Source organism: Ambystoma mexicanum, chromosome 7q, assembly GCF_040938575.1.
Source record: "Ambystoma mexicanum isolate Mex_15411 chromosome 7q, UKY_AmexF1_1, whole genome shotgun sequence".
Taxonomy (NCBI): domain Eukaryota; kingdom Metazoa; phylum Chordata; class Amphibia; order Caudata; family Ambystomatidae; genus Ambystoma; species Ambystoma mexicanum.
In genome coordinates this window covers 929357966-929373007 of record NC_090941.1, presented here as the reverse complement: position 1 = coordinate 929373007, position 15042 = coordinate 929357966, and positions in this window count along the sequence as shown.

Genomic DNA, 15042 nt, shown 5'->3' with positions numbered 1-15042 from the left:
TGGGAGACATGGGTGGGGGCCTGGTGGAGGCTGCCCCTGGTGGCTGGGGGGTGGGGGTGGTGGGAGACATGGGTGGGGCCTGGTGGTGGGTGCCCCTGCACTGCTGGTGGGTGGAGGGTGGGAGACACGGGTGGAGGCCTGGTGGAAGCTGCCTCTGGTGGCTGGGGTGTGGGGGTGGTGTGGTGTGGGGGTGGTGGGGAACATGGGTGGGGGCCTGGTGGAGGCTGCCCCTGGTGGCTGGGGGATGGGGGTGGTGGGAGACATGGGTGGGGGCCTGGTGGAGGCTGCCCCTGGTGGCTGGGGGGTGGGGGCGGTGGGAGACATGGGTGGGGGCCTGGTGGAGGCTGCCCCTGCACTGCTGAGGGGTGGGAGGGGTGGGAGACATGAGTGGGGGCCTGGTGGAGGCTGCCCCTGGTGGCTGGGGGGTGGTGGGAGACATGGGTGGGGGCCTGGTGGAGGGTGCCCCTGCACTGCTGGGGGGTGGTGGGAGACATGGGTGGGGGCCTGTGGAGGCTGCCCCTGGGGGTGCAGGGGGACATGCGTTGGTGGGCAGTAGTGCAAGTTGACATGTGGGATGGCTGGGGGGCATGGCCATGGTGGATGGGGTGCCTGCAGGACATGTGCAGGGTAGGCCCCTGTGGTGTGAGCCACCTGCAGGGGCCATGGAGGGTGTAGAGGGAACACCTGGGAGGGCCCACACGTGCACCCCTGTAATACACGTACCCTGATGGAATCACGTGTCGAACTTCCACCGCACCCCGAAATACACGTACCCTGATGGAATCGCGTGTGGAACTTCCCGCGCACCCCTGGAATACACGTACCCTGCTGATTTCGCGTGTGTAACTTCCCCTGCACCCTGAAATACACGTACCCTGCTGATATCGCGTGTGGAACTTCACGGGCACCCCTGAAAAACACGTACCCTGCTGAAATCGCGTGTGTAACTTCCCCTGCACCCTGAAATACACGTACCCTGATGGAATCGCGTGTGGAACTTCACACGCACCCCTGGAATACACGTACCCTGCTGATTTCACTTGTGTAACTTCCCCTGCACCCTGAAATACACGTACCCTGATGGAATTGCGTGTGGAACTTCCCGCGCACCCCTGGAATACACGTACCCTGCTGATTTTGCATGTGAAACTTCCCCCGCACCCTGAAATACACATACCCTGATGGAATCGCGTGTGGAACTTCCCGCGCACCCCTGAGATATGCGTACCCTGCTCGCACGGGCCCAATCGCGTGCGGAAATTCCCGCGCACCCCTGAAATACACGTACCCTGCTGGAATTGCGTGTGTAACTTCCCCTGCACCCTGAAATACACGTACCCTGCTGATATCACGTGTGGAACTTCACACGCACCCCTGAAATACACGTACCCTGCGGAAATCGCGTGTGTAACTTCCCCTGCACCCTGAAATACACGTACCCTGCTGATATCGCGTGTGGAACTTCACGCGCACCCCGAAATACACGTACCCTGATGGAATCGCGTGTGGAACTTCCCGCGCACCCCTGAGATATGCGTACCCTGCTCACACAGGCCCAATCGCGTGTGGAAATTCCCGCGCACCCCTGAAATACAAGTACCATGATGAAATCGCGTGTGGAACTTCCCGCGCACCCCTGAAATACGCGTACCCTGCTCGCACGGGGCCAATCGCGTGAGGTACTTCCCGCACACGCCAGTGATACACGTAGCCCGCTTGCTGTGCTGGTACAGGGTTAGCGCAGCCCTTTGCGCTGGATTGGGTATATTGATGGCTTTTCCCTGCGCGAGAGGCGTTCTTGGGGGCGTAACTGGCGCTGCTGCAGGGTCGCTGCGCCACTGTGCGCCACGGCTGGTTTTGGTGGCTGGAATCCATGAATACGCTGTGCGCGGAAATGGATTTTTGCGCACGCGGCTGGCGCAGGGATTCGCACGCGCACACTGTGCGCCAGCCGCGTGCGCCACTTGTGCGCTGAATTCTATGAATTACCCCCTTAGTGTTTATATTCATGTTAGGTTGAAGGTTTATTTGATTATATTTGTTGTAATTGTAATACACTTTCAGCTATGCTCTTCAAAAGGGCTTGAGGAAACACTGCATCACCTGTCGCTTTAAGGGCAGAGAACATGCCCAGCCATAAGCAGCGGTTCAAAACCAGCACGCTGGTGCCCTTGCAGCGATTACTTTGTGATTTGGGAAACGTAACGCAGGAGAACGTTGTCTCCGAAAGGGCTTGAGGAAACACTGTGGCACCTGTCGCTTTAAGGGCAGTGAACTCGACCAGCCAGGAAGCAGCGGTTCAAAACCAGCATGCCGATGCCCTTGCAGTGTTAAGCCCGCAGTGGAGACAAGGACGCAGTTACACTCTTAGGCTGGAGGATGGAGCAGTCAAACCGGTGTAATTAACTCCAGTAAAGACTCTGCCATGCCTGATTATTCGTGGGGAATACTGACAGACTTGGCAGCAATAGGAAGTTTGCCAGGTACGTCAATATGGTTATAGAGAAAGCTGACAGGCCGGGGGTGGGGGGTGGGTGGTGGGCCAAGGCAGCTCCCTAAGCCATTGTGCATTCCGCACCTGTCAGTAAGGTTGTAAAGAATAAGGCTGAAATATACGAATGTATCAGGACAGGATACCTCATTCCTATTGGTAGATAAGCATGGAAAAAGAAAATTGCTGGGGGCTGCGAGGTGTATCTCTACCTCTGCTGGGATCATTTTACATTACTTACCATGTTGAGACTCCATTTGAGCAGAACAGCACAATGTTTTTATAGTAATTATTTAAAACCTGAATATAGAGAAATTAGTTTGTTTGTTTTAAATTTTAAATAGCTAAGTGGTTATATTGATGTTTTATATAGTGATGACATATTGCTTTTAAATTTGCTTACAGTAACTCACGACTCCCTTAATACCTTTGACTTGGACTAGGTAAATGTATTTTATATTGATAAGCAAAGATAGGTAAGTTGTAGGGCTGATTACCTTTGACAGTTTGCAGTATTTTACTATAGTAAAGGAGTAATCTGCACAGACAACAATTACTGATTGCCCACATTGCATCTGCACTTTATAGTGGCCTTTGAAAACTCTGCATTTTTGCACTTTAGGTTGGTAATAATAACCATTGATTGTTCGAATTATATTTGTACTTTTTAGTGGGCTCTGAAAACTTTGCATCTGCACTTTATATTGGCAATAACTTTTGATTGCCCACATTGCATTTGCACCCATTATTATTAGTCAAGAAGTCCCCATTTACTATCTTATCTTAGCTGTCTGTTATTTTAAATATGGCCCCAAAATTGAGGTCATATCATTTAAGAAAATAGAAGGAAAAAGGGGGACTGAGACAGAGGAATTCTACTCTAGAAATAAGTCTGTGCCGGAATGGGAATAAAGGAGAGCAGACAGTTAATAAAAGAAATGCAAGCACCAATAGGCCTATCATGGAACAACCCAAAAAGTCTAGCTTCCTTCAAAAATCAGATGAAAATAAAATCCGACAAGAAGAAATTATCTCCCCGCCACCGCTTTGGGTTTTTGTACCAGTATATAAATAAAAGAAATATTTTAAATCAGATAAATAATCTTCGCCTCTATGCTATTTCTTTAGATGATCCATTCTTTTTCTTTTCCTGAGGAGAAAAACACCTGTGCTCCCAGTCAAACATATTTCTGCACAATTACAGAATAAAGCTCTCATTTCAAACACTCTGTCTAAAATAATATTATGGAACCAAAACATTTGTGTAAGCCAAGACAGCACATCACCTTTGTCCTCAACATCACTATGAACCCAATTCTCAAAATTCTCAAATTCTCCAGTCTCCTGAACAAAGAAATCCCTCTCCTTCTAAAATTGGTCCATGTTTCAAACATCTAATGAAACAATAAATACACCCCAAAAATAGCACAATCTATGTAGAACAACTTTTAATATGATACAATATAATCTACAGTTGTATTGGCATTGATAAACATCACTCAAAAAAAGAACATTCTCTGATAGGTTCAACAGTTGAACAGCTTTTTAAAAAAAAATTAAAGTGCAATTTGTTTAATTAAAGTCATATACACTAAAACACACATTATTAGATCCGAGACTGTGCCATGTTTGACACTAGCAGTTCTGCCAATACTGTAGCACATTTTTGAAAAAAAGGTATCCACTTAGGAAACCCTATCGAATGTATCCCTGAAGAGATGACAATCTGAGGGAGGAACTCCATGAAGGGATAGGAAAAGGAGCAAAAGAGAAAAGCTAGTGATGTCTCAAAATATACTGCCCCAAAGATACTGGCTGAAGAGAATGCAGACCTTACAGAACATGATGACGAAGTTAAGAAACAGGTAAACTTGTGTATGTAGAGATAAGTTTGCACGTGTGCAAAGGGTGTCCGGTCAAATGGTCGAAAATAAAAGATCGAATGACCATTTGATCGAAAGTCAAATTGTCGAAAAAAAAATGGTCGAATTTTTTTATTTATTTATTTATATATTTTTTTAGTTTTGTTTGGTAAAAAAAAATTAATATAGAAAAAGGGGGGTGGGGGAACCCCCCCATTAAAAAATAAATAAATAAATTGCAAAAAATATCGACCATTTTTTCGACCATTTGACTCTCGATCAAATGGCATTCGATCATTTGGTTTTCGACCAAATGACTGGTAACCGTGCAAAGTGCTACAGAAAATCAACCATTCAATAATTGTACAGACGCTGAAATGCAAGGAGACCAAGTCATCACATAAGCTGGCTATATTTAGTGAATAGACTGCAGGCGAAACTGCCATGGTATAGAAGCTGGACATTAGTCTCATGAATTTTAACAAGCCAGGAACCATGGAGAGGAAAGGCCGAGAATTGTGTTGCTGCAAGAATAAGCTGAAATCGTAGAAGCGCCTGGCGAGGCTGTCTGGCCTGACATCAAAACAGGAGCAGCCAACGTCAGCTATCTCCTCTTTTCTTCTGCCTTCGCTCCCCCTCTCCCCTGCTGATCTGTTCTCTGTTGGCAGCGTGCACCTAGCAACCCTCTGTCTTTTGGACCCAGGTACCTGCTCATCCTGCCACCCTCCCGCACTGCCTCCGGGCCACCCCTTGCACTGGGGTCTGTATCTGTACCCATACAGCCCCCCCCCTTTTTCTTCCTGTGCTTATCAGACCCACCCTGTCTGCTGCCTTAAACCTAGCACTTGCAAATTGCTGGCTACATTACCACTGTTTGTTGCCTTTAATATGTATTTATTGTTATTTATCTGTTTCTCCTCTGCTTTGCACTTTCCACCTCTCCCCCCTTCCATGCACTTTCCCCCTCCCCCTCCCCCATGCACTTGCGCGTTCTCAATGTCACTGGGCCTAGTAAGATCACTGTTTTGTTCTCCCCTGTTCCCATCCCTTGCCTTGTCGCGCTCTGAAACACTTGTGTACGAGCGCGATAGAAATAAAATATCAATCAATCAATCAATCAATCTATTGTTGAAAGCAGTGAACGTGCAAAGAATGATTCATCCTTTATTAAGGGGCAAAGAAAAAACACTAAGAGTGCCAAGTTTTATTCGTGTTAAGACATTTAAATGCTGCAGAATAGACCAAATCGTGGTCTGCTGTGACTTGAGCCAAGGATGCAAATAGAGTTGAGCTTGGAGCCCTAGAACAACGATAGTGAGAGCCTGTACTCCCATATATTCCCACAGACGAGGATACTTTGCAATCCAAGTTCAAAGACAATCTTCAAGGCAGAAAGGTTGGATGATTAGAGATGTTGGGCTAATATGGTGGGGAGGTAAAGTCAAGTCCACCTCCTGGCACCCGGGTCTGATCTTACGTTCTGCTAAGTGAACTGAATGTTCCAGACATGGCACGAGGATGCCAACCAATTGTAGAGGGCAGTTTTTTTGTTTTTCTAAATTTATGTATTGTGCATTAGCCATCATTTTTGACTTTTTACACATATTCTATAAAAAGAAGACACACAGTACTAAAATTCATACATTTACATCAAATTCTACAAAATGGAAAGAGCAAAAAGAAAATTAGGAATGGAAAAGAGAAATACAATTACACCTATCGGCCAAGTTCTTTCTCAGTGACCATCTATATTTAGATCTCGTAACAATCTTAAAGTTTCTGCAGTTAGGAAAATTTCATGTGCGGATGAAGCTCTGGACCAAAATTCCTCTGTATCTAACCAGTTAATATCATGGACAAATCTTCTTAACCTGGCGACTCTCAAGTCCCTTGTGCCTGTACATTTAGAAATCAGATGTTTCAGTGTTTGTGTTTCATTGATCTCGCAATTCAAACATCTATCATCAAGTGAAACTATACCTGTGGCTAACTGAATTTCCCTAGTCGGGAGTAAATTAAGCCTGAACCTTAAAAATAGGTCCCTCGAGCTTGGATCTGGGTATTTTCTTAGATATGTGGGCAAAATCGTTCTTTTTTTCACCAAAATAGAGAAAGATTGTGACAATTTTGTCATCTTCATCTTATCTCCTGTGTTCGCCCAATCCCACATTTTCAGCCGCTCTTGCACTTTCATTGGAATTTGGGCCAACATGTCCAATGTACAATCTGCATTATCCAACAGTTCCACACATTTTTGCTTCAATTTTCCCAAAAACCTGTTTGTATTGCATAAGGGTAGAGCAGACAGATCCTCGTACAGGGAACCCTTATCAGGAACGAGAAGGGACCTGTACAAGGAGATCTATTTCCACTGAAGCCAGGATCTTAAGGACGAGAGATCCAACTCATATCTTAAAGCAACAATGGGTACACAATTTGGAAGGGACACTGATTTTTTCCAGAGTTTTGATTCCATTGCATCCCAGTTAACCTCTATTGAAAGGGGATTTGTGTCCATACTGAAAAGAATTGTTGGAAGCACCTTTCCTAGATAAAATTTTACCATGGGTAATATAGAGAATTTACAATATTTCATTTTTAGCCTCTTCATCTGGGCCCCCTATTTGATCGTTTTAAATTGAGAGTTTCTAATAGGTGGATTTATGTTGGATATGATTTAATAATCGATCCTAAATAAGCGAGTCAGACACAATTTCTATACTTCGATGGTCCATTTCCCATGAACAGTTCCTCACTATTTTTTTGGATCTTTGAAAATAAGAATCCTTGATTTTTCTGGATTAATCTTCAGATCATTTCTTTGGGCATACTTTTCCAAAGCACTCAGCAGTCTCTGCAAGCCCACCTGGGAATGATCCAGAATCACCATGTCATCAGCGTGAGCCAACCAGTTGATTTTAGTTAGGCCGAGGCGCGGTGAAACTAGACCAGTGTCCTTCTAGTCTATTCCCAGGTCGTCCATGAAGAGTAGGAACAGAAGCGGTGCCATCAGGCAACCCTGACGTACCCCTCTGCGCACCTCTATTGGCTCTGTTAAAAAACCTGCTTTAAAGAGTCTAACTCTCATCTTGGTATTTTGGTGTAATTCAATCAGGATTGAGAGTAGATTTGAAGGCACTCCCTACGTATATACTTTTTTTCCATAGAAGACCCCTATTGACCCTATCAAAGGCTTGTGTGAGATCAATCCAGGCCCCATAAAGGGGGCGACCATTTTTCTTTACCTGATCTCCCGTCAAGCAGCTCAAGACCAGACCATTTAGGGACGTAGATAGTCCCTTTCTGAAACCCGTTTGTTGTTTCAGCATTATATTCATTACATTTGCCCAGTCTTCAACTCTCTTAAGATCAAGCCAACAAAGATTTTACTGTCATCATCGAGTAATGAGATTGGTCTGTAGTTCGCTGTAGTTCACCTTTCTTGAAGATCGGTATAGTAATCAAGATTCTGGGAGGCATTTAAATTTGATTATTTGATCAAACAATAACTTAAGTATATAGACCCATATTGTTGGATTTGTTTTTAGGGTTCAATTACTCAAGCCATTCGGGCCCGCTGCTCTGGAGCTAGATGACCGTTTGTATAGTGACTCAATGTCGACCTCAGTATACGTGAGGAACCATTGAGAGGTATCCCAGTCTTCCAGAGCAGATGGACCCACTGGACCATAAACTTGGGAGAAATGATCCACCCAAGTCTGTTCTTGGATAAGGACATCTTGATTGTCCATTTGTGGTTCTTGTTTACCTCCCAAAATTGCCCAGAAATTTCTCAAATTTCTCTGGCCTAGAGAGTTTAACATACAAGGGCAGAATAATGAAGGGCCTTATAGTTTGAGAACCAATGATAAACTGTGTACTTACTAGTGTTGGAGATTACATGTTTTAGAGGTAGGCATAAGTTGTCCAGCTGACAATAGAGCAGCCAATCACAATCACAATCCGATGTACCCCTTGAAGCAATTATAATTGCTTGTAGGTTTTTCTTATATGCCAAGTAGGAAGATGTCACCTCTGATGTATTTTTAGAATAAAGTCAATGGGCCTCATTCCGAGTACGGCGCTAACCAATGGCGCTATTAACGCCTTGGTTGACGCCGTACCCGGACCGGCAGCGCCTTGGTGGTTGGCGGAATTACCGCCCCATTCCAAGGTTGGCGGGGCGGTAATTCCCCAATCCCCATTTACCCTTCCCCATTCCCATTCTTGCCCCATAGGGCATAATGGGAGTGGGGAAGGCGTCAATTACGCCACCGTAAATTACGGTGGCGTAATTAACAACAAGGTCCCTTAGCGCCATGGATTTTAACGCCTGCTAAAAGCAGGTGTTAAAAGCACCATGGCGCTAAGGGAACTCGGAGTATGGCGGTAAGGGATTACCGCCACCGCTCTCGTTAGCGGTGGCCGCTATCCCTTACCGCCATACTCGGAATGAGGCCCAATGTTTCATGAGAAAATTGATGAGAGCTGAGCAAAAGTCTGTTGATGTCCATTGTAAACTCCCTGTTTTAGATAATTATTAATAAAACAGCAACCTTTGCCATCTTCCTGAGTTGGTTCGATTATTTGGACTGAGAGTTATTCTGTGAACCCATCCATTGCATGCACGTTACTAAAGAACCATAGGTTTACGTATTGGCGGTGCGGATGGTTGAAAAAGATCCAAACTAGTTTGTCTCCAGTGTTTCGGATGATTGGGCATCCTCTGCCATTAGCCGGACAGACGCTGGGTTTCCTTTGGAGAGCGGCAGATAGAATTAAACTTGCAAGAAGAACCGAGCCGGTCGGCAGGTCCCACTTTGATGAAATCCCTGCCTGGTTTCGACATGCGCTCTGCAGATGGAAGGCAAAATTATCGGACTGAAGGAAGAGTCGACACCGAAGCCCGCAAGTTGATTTACAAACAATGGTGAGTAGACTAAGGGGAATGTGATCATTTTTAAGTAACAAGACATTTTGAGAGAGGAAAAGGTAACACCTAGGAGTCCAGCCTCAAGGGAATTTTAGGAGACATTTCAAACCCCAACGGAGGTAGAGCAGGAACATATAACACGTAATTGGAATTACCTAAGGTGATGTCTCAAACACTGTATAGGGTATAAAGTAAAGGCGAGAGAGAAAAAGGTGATCACAGTGTTTATAAACGTGTAAAATCAACTAGTCTGAATGTTGTTTGTTGAGTAAAAATATCGAACAGCGATAGAGGTTGTGAAGAAGCTGGATATAGGTTTATGCCATGAGGCAGATGTATAGGCAATAGAGGAAGAGGAGGAGGATATCAAAATAATCAAGGTGGGTTTCAAGGTATGCCGAATGGGAACCACAGTAATCAAGGAGGGATTGTCAGACAGACACGCTAGCATGTTGGATTTGTTGGATGACAGGGCACATTGTGTGCATATGTGGAAGCCAGGGGAATGTACAGAATGGCCAGTTTTCAAAAGTGGGGCAGCTTATCCTCCACCATATAGCACCCGGACTAGAGAAGGGTTCACCCAAGATCATGCATTGTATTAGACACAAGGGCCGCAAGTGCAGCAGGTACAGCAGCAAGAAGGAGTGCAAATGAATCCACTGCAAGGGAAGTCACAGCAAGCACCCATGCAGACACAGCAGTATGCAAACACAGGACAACTACTGACACCCAGAATAGGAGGTGTCACTGTGGTGGAAGGGAATACTTTCAAAGGGATTGGGATGAGTGTGTACCCACAATAGGACAACTCACAGGGTGACTTGATGTTTTCAGTACTATCTGTGACACCAGACCCTCAAGAGGAACCAAGGGTTAACGTGACGATAGAAGGCACCAGAGTAACTCGTTCATGTATACGAGACGGAAAATATCCAATTTTGGGAATTGCCATGAATGCTCAAGGGTTCTCTGGAGCTAAGAGTCGAGTTCCTTTTACTAATGAATTACCAGTCTCTAGAGTGTGACATGTCTGTTCCTTTGATATATTCATGACAGACACCAGTCAATATTTTTGGAAGAGATTTATGGGGTGATTCATGGAATGATTGTGTGCCGGAATGTGTGGCGCAAGCATGAAAAACATAGCGCACGCATGCAAAAACGCACGCGTGCGCCCGTTTCCCGATTCATAGACGGCACAGCGCCTGTCTTACCTGGGACCTGTGCCGAATCCGCGTGTGGCGCACACGTCACTGTGACCTCCAAAAAGCTGTGCGCGAGTCGCCCAGTGAAGGCACACAATGTCCAGTGCACACACCCAAAAAGGCGCCGGAACCCGCGGAATGGGCAACAACACGTGAAAATGTGTGTGTAAATGGGGAAGTCCAGAAGCGAAATCCCTGCAACGCCCACATGTGCTAACAACACATATTCATGGAATTGAACAGGGCAAACCCGTGCACGCCAAAAGACGCGCAAAGCCGGAAACATGTCTGCCACACAAAAGCAGGCGGAAGCGCCCCCTCACAGCATAAAAGTGCATGCAAACAACAAACAAGCATATGCAGCTACGATGAATGTCCCATTTCTCGCAGCAGTGATCGTGGCACACTGCAGGAGGAGGAGGATAGCCAGGCCCTGCATTTTCTTACCGAGAACCAGCCTTTTTGGGATGCCTGATGACCAGGTCTATGGCAGGTACAGATTTCCACCTCATATTATCCTAGACCTGGTCACTGAGTGGGAGGATGCCCAGAACACCTGCAGAAAGGCAGGCCATGGTCCAGGACATTTACAGGGTGGCACACTTCCCCAAAGTGATTGGTGCCATTGATTGCACCCATGTGGCCCTACGTCAGCTTAGGGCCACTGAGCACATCTATCACAACCGCAAGCACTGGCATTACATCAATGTGCAGGTTGTATGTTATACCAAGGGAATCATCACCTCTGTCTTTGCAAACTATCCTGGGTCCACCCATGACAGTTTCATATTCAGAATGTCAGTCCTAAACCAGGACCTGGAAGCTGGGAGGAATAACAACACATTTCTCATTGGTGAGCATGTCACACACAGACAAATACACAAACTCAACTAATGACAACCATTATCACCTCCCCAGGGGACAGTGCCTGCCCTCTGAGCACCTCGATGATGACGCCAATACAGAACCCCACCATACCACCCCAGGTAAGTTATAACGCAGCCGATATTGCAACCCGGGGCATAGTGGAGCACACATTCGGAGTGCTCAAGTCACTTTTCCGCTCCCTTGACCGCTCTGGTGGGCAGCTACTATATGCACCCCCAGTAGTGTGCAGGATCATTGTGGCAATCGATGATGACAAAGGGACAGTCAACTGTCACAACCTTAACACCCTGAGAATGTGTCCTTGGAATCATTGTGTGCATCCCTAGCCACTTAAACAAACAATCCCATGTGACCAAATGGCACACATGCAAACTACAGATTATCACGTCATTATGTCACATAAACCTCCCTCAACCCCATGTCACCCACCCCACACACCATGCCATGGCATGCAATGTGCAAACTACAATAAAAATATCAACACACATGACACAACTGTCACAAAGTGCACGTCACAATTGGAAACAGGCCACAGACAATCCCCGCAGACACAGACGCTGACAAAAAAATCCAACCTATACTAAAAGTACATAAATGCATGCCAAAAAAGGTGTGAACACTAAAACCTCAAACCTTTGGTGGCATGCATTTCAGGGAATCCCAAAAAAGAAAGAAAATGCAGGTGCAGCAGGGTTGTCCCCTGCAACATCCGACTCACCACACAACACAGTACAGTGAATGGTGTTTACGGCCTGGAAACCTCTGCAGCTGCATAAAAAAACAAAGCAAAATAATTAGCCTGCAGTGCCAATTCATGATCACAAAAGTCAATGTGAACTTCTGCAGCAGGGACAAAGCATGTCTCAGAAGGCAAGTAGTGTATGCGTGGGTGGATGTTGGGGGTGTGATGGGGTGAGGGTGGGTTAGTGTTTGCAAGGCTATTCAATGCATATTAGCATGGGAAATGCATGAACCTTCAGTGTTGCGTACATTTCCCATGTAAACCACTCCGTTGTGGACATATATGCAACAGAAACATATTGCCGATCCCGTGACACATCATAAGAAAAACCAACAAAGGAATACCAATTTACCAGCATATCATATCATGAACACAGGACCCAACAGTGACAATGTCAGACAGTGAGGAAACACCATAGCACAAGTGCCTCATTGTGACATTGCCACCACACTTCCCCCTACCATCACAAGAGTGGCTTCGACAGCTAAAGGGGGCATGGGACCGCAAACAGCATTAAGTGCATCAACAATTTATACAGTCAAACCAATACATGAATAAGCAAAATTAATTCATGCACAGTCAACAATATACTCACCGAAATGCAGTCCAACCATGCACTGGAGAAACCATCATGAATCCCCACTAGGGGTATATACACAAGTTGGACTTCAGACTAGCCACAGATATGACGGAAGTCCAATGCCTCTGTGTAAGTTACTGTCACACGATGCCATCCTTGTGAGCCCATGGAAAGGGGAAGCAGGAGTGGCATATGTGTCCAGACCACAATCCACAAACACAAACACAAGACAAGCCTGTATGGGCCCAGCCAGAACACACAGTGGATGCCATTGGATGCCACGTAGCACCACACTGTAACATAAATGCACAATAGACAAAAAATAAAAATGGCCAAAGTTGACCCGGGGGAGGGAGGACACCCTGGAGGGGAGTAGGTGCAGGGTGCACCACCACAACCACATGCGATGATGTTGAGACTAAAAATAAAACCTACATGGGCTCTTGGTCTTCATGGCCCGACCTGAGAGAGAGAAACATTGTCGTTGTCACCCCCTGGTTGTACATCCGGAGGTGCGCCTGGCACAGTTGTCTGACAGACATAGCCCTAGCAAGCCCCTCGACGGCAGCAAGCATGCGGGCCTGGTGAGCCTGGTTCTGCAGGAATATGGCACGGAGGTTGCCATGCAGAACCTCACGTGTAACACAGAGTTCCTCCTGCAAGGACCCTCGTGTAATACGGAGCTCTGCCAGTGAGACCTTACATGACAGATTGACCTCCTCCTGGCTTGCATAGAGTTCAGCTGAGATGGTGTGTTCCAGCTGCTCCATCCTCTGTTCTGCCGTGTCCCCTGGCTCATAATGAGTGTAGCCAGAGTAGTTCTGAGGGAGGTGTTATCTTCCCTCAGGGCATCCCTATCGGCCTGTCCCTCGGCAGCAATAGCTGAGCGGACAGCCACCAGTTCAGCCCAGCGGGCCCTGTTGGAGGCCACCATACCCAGACTGAGTGAGCGGCATGTGGACTGAGTTTCCTGCTGCTGGAGCTCCACCTGCCTATCAGGGGGTGAATGGAATTGGCCACACGTTCCATGCCTTGAGCCAACATGAATTGCTTCCCCATGTTGCTGTGCAATGGCATACATGGCATTCTCCCACCCAGTGTTCCCCGGTGGCGCACGGCCACGCATTGCTGGACACCACACCTGTTGGGCCCAAGGATACATGGTCCTTGCTGTGCTGGCACTGTCTGTGGCTGTAGGACTGCATTCCTCTGTTGATCTGCTGCTACAGCAACAGTAGCAACTGGTGTGGAGTGTGACCCTGCAAACATAACCAGCACAGGCAGACATTCCAACACTGACAGGCCCCTTGAGGGCTCAACCCCCACTGCACTACAGAACAACATACACTGCAGAATCAGCCACTGTTGACGGCATGGATTGATGAGCATCCGATTCAACATCAGAGTCAAAGAGCTCCTCAGAGCCACACCCTGAGGCAGGCCTGGATAGGATGGCCTGGATCACCAATGGATGTTCGCAGCCTACCACCCCACGACCACCACTGGTGCACGGTTGTTCACCTGCACACTCCACCCTGTCTGCCATCTCCTCCTCCTTTGCTTCCGGTGCCTCATCACCAGTAACAAAATAAAAAAACACATGAGCACACATGTCAGCAGCACATACACACACATAGACAACACAATACTGACAGCCAACACATGAAGCAGCCATGTCACACACGACACAAACTCTGGCATGCATGCAGTGGCAATGAAATGGAAGGGGACCCTGATAACAGATGGATGCGTGTTTAATGTGAAGGCCACAAATGTACTGAATGTTGCATATCACCTGCATCACACACAACCTACTGGCAGGCATAGATCTTAGCCAAAAATGACAGATGCCAACAAAGAGATGGCATGTAGCATAGCCATGGCACAATTCCGAAATAGTTACAGCAGAATAGTCAAATAGAACTGTCCATGACACATGTAAAATGCATGTCAACATGCACTACAAGAAAATAAATATTAACAAACATACACATGTCACAGGATGCAACAATGCAAGTGTATTGAAATACAGTGAAGGGAGGCACATGGATACATACATGCCAGGTCACTTTGACATCACAAAAGTGAATATGCATGTTGAAGGGTGAAACATGGCTCAGAAGTGTGTGGGTTCAGTGCAGCACATGTGTACGTCCTCAACTATCAACAGAACAAAAAACATAGTGATGTCAATCTCGTGACATGACGACATTGTAAGGGCAAGTGCAGTCATCATGTCCAAAGTGTTGGCACTGGGTCGTAGGGATGCACTGAACCCCCCTCTCCCCTGGGAAATGGCAGGGAGGCAGTGCATGGCTCTGAATGGCTGGCCACAGTA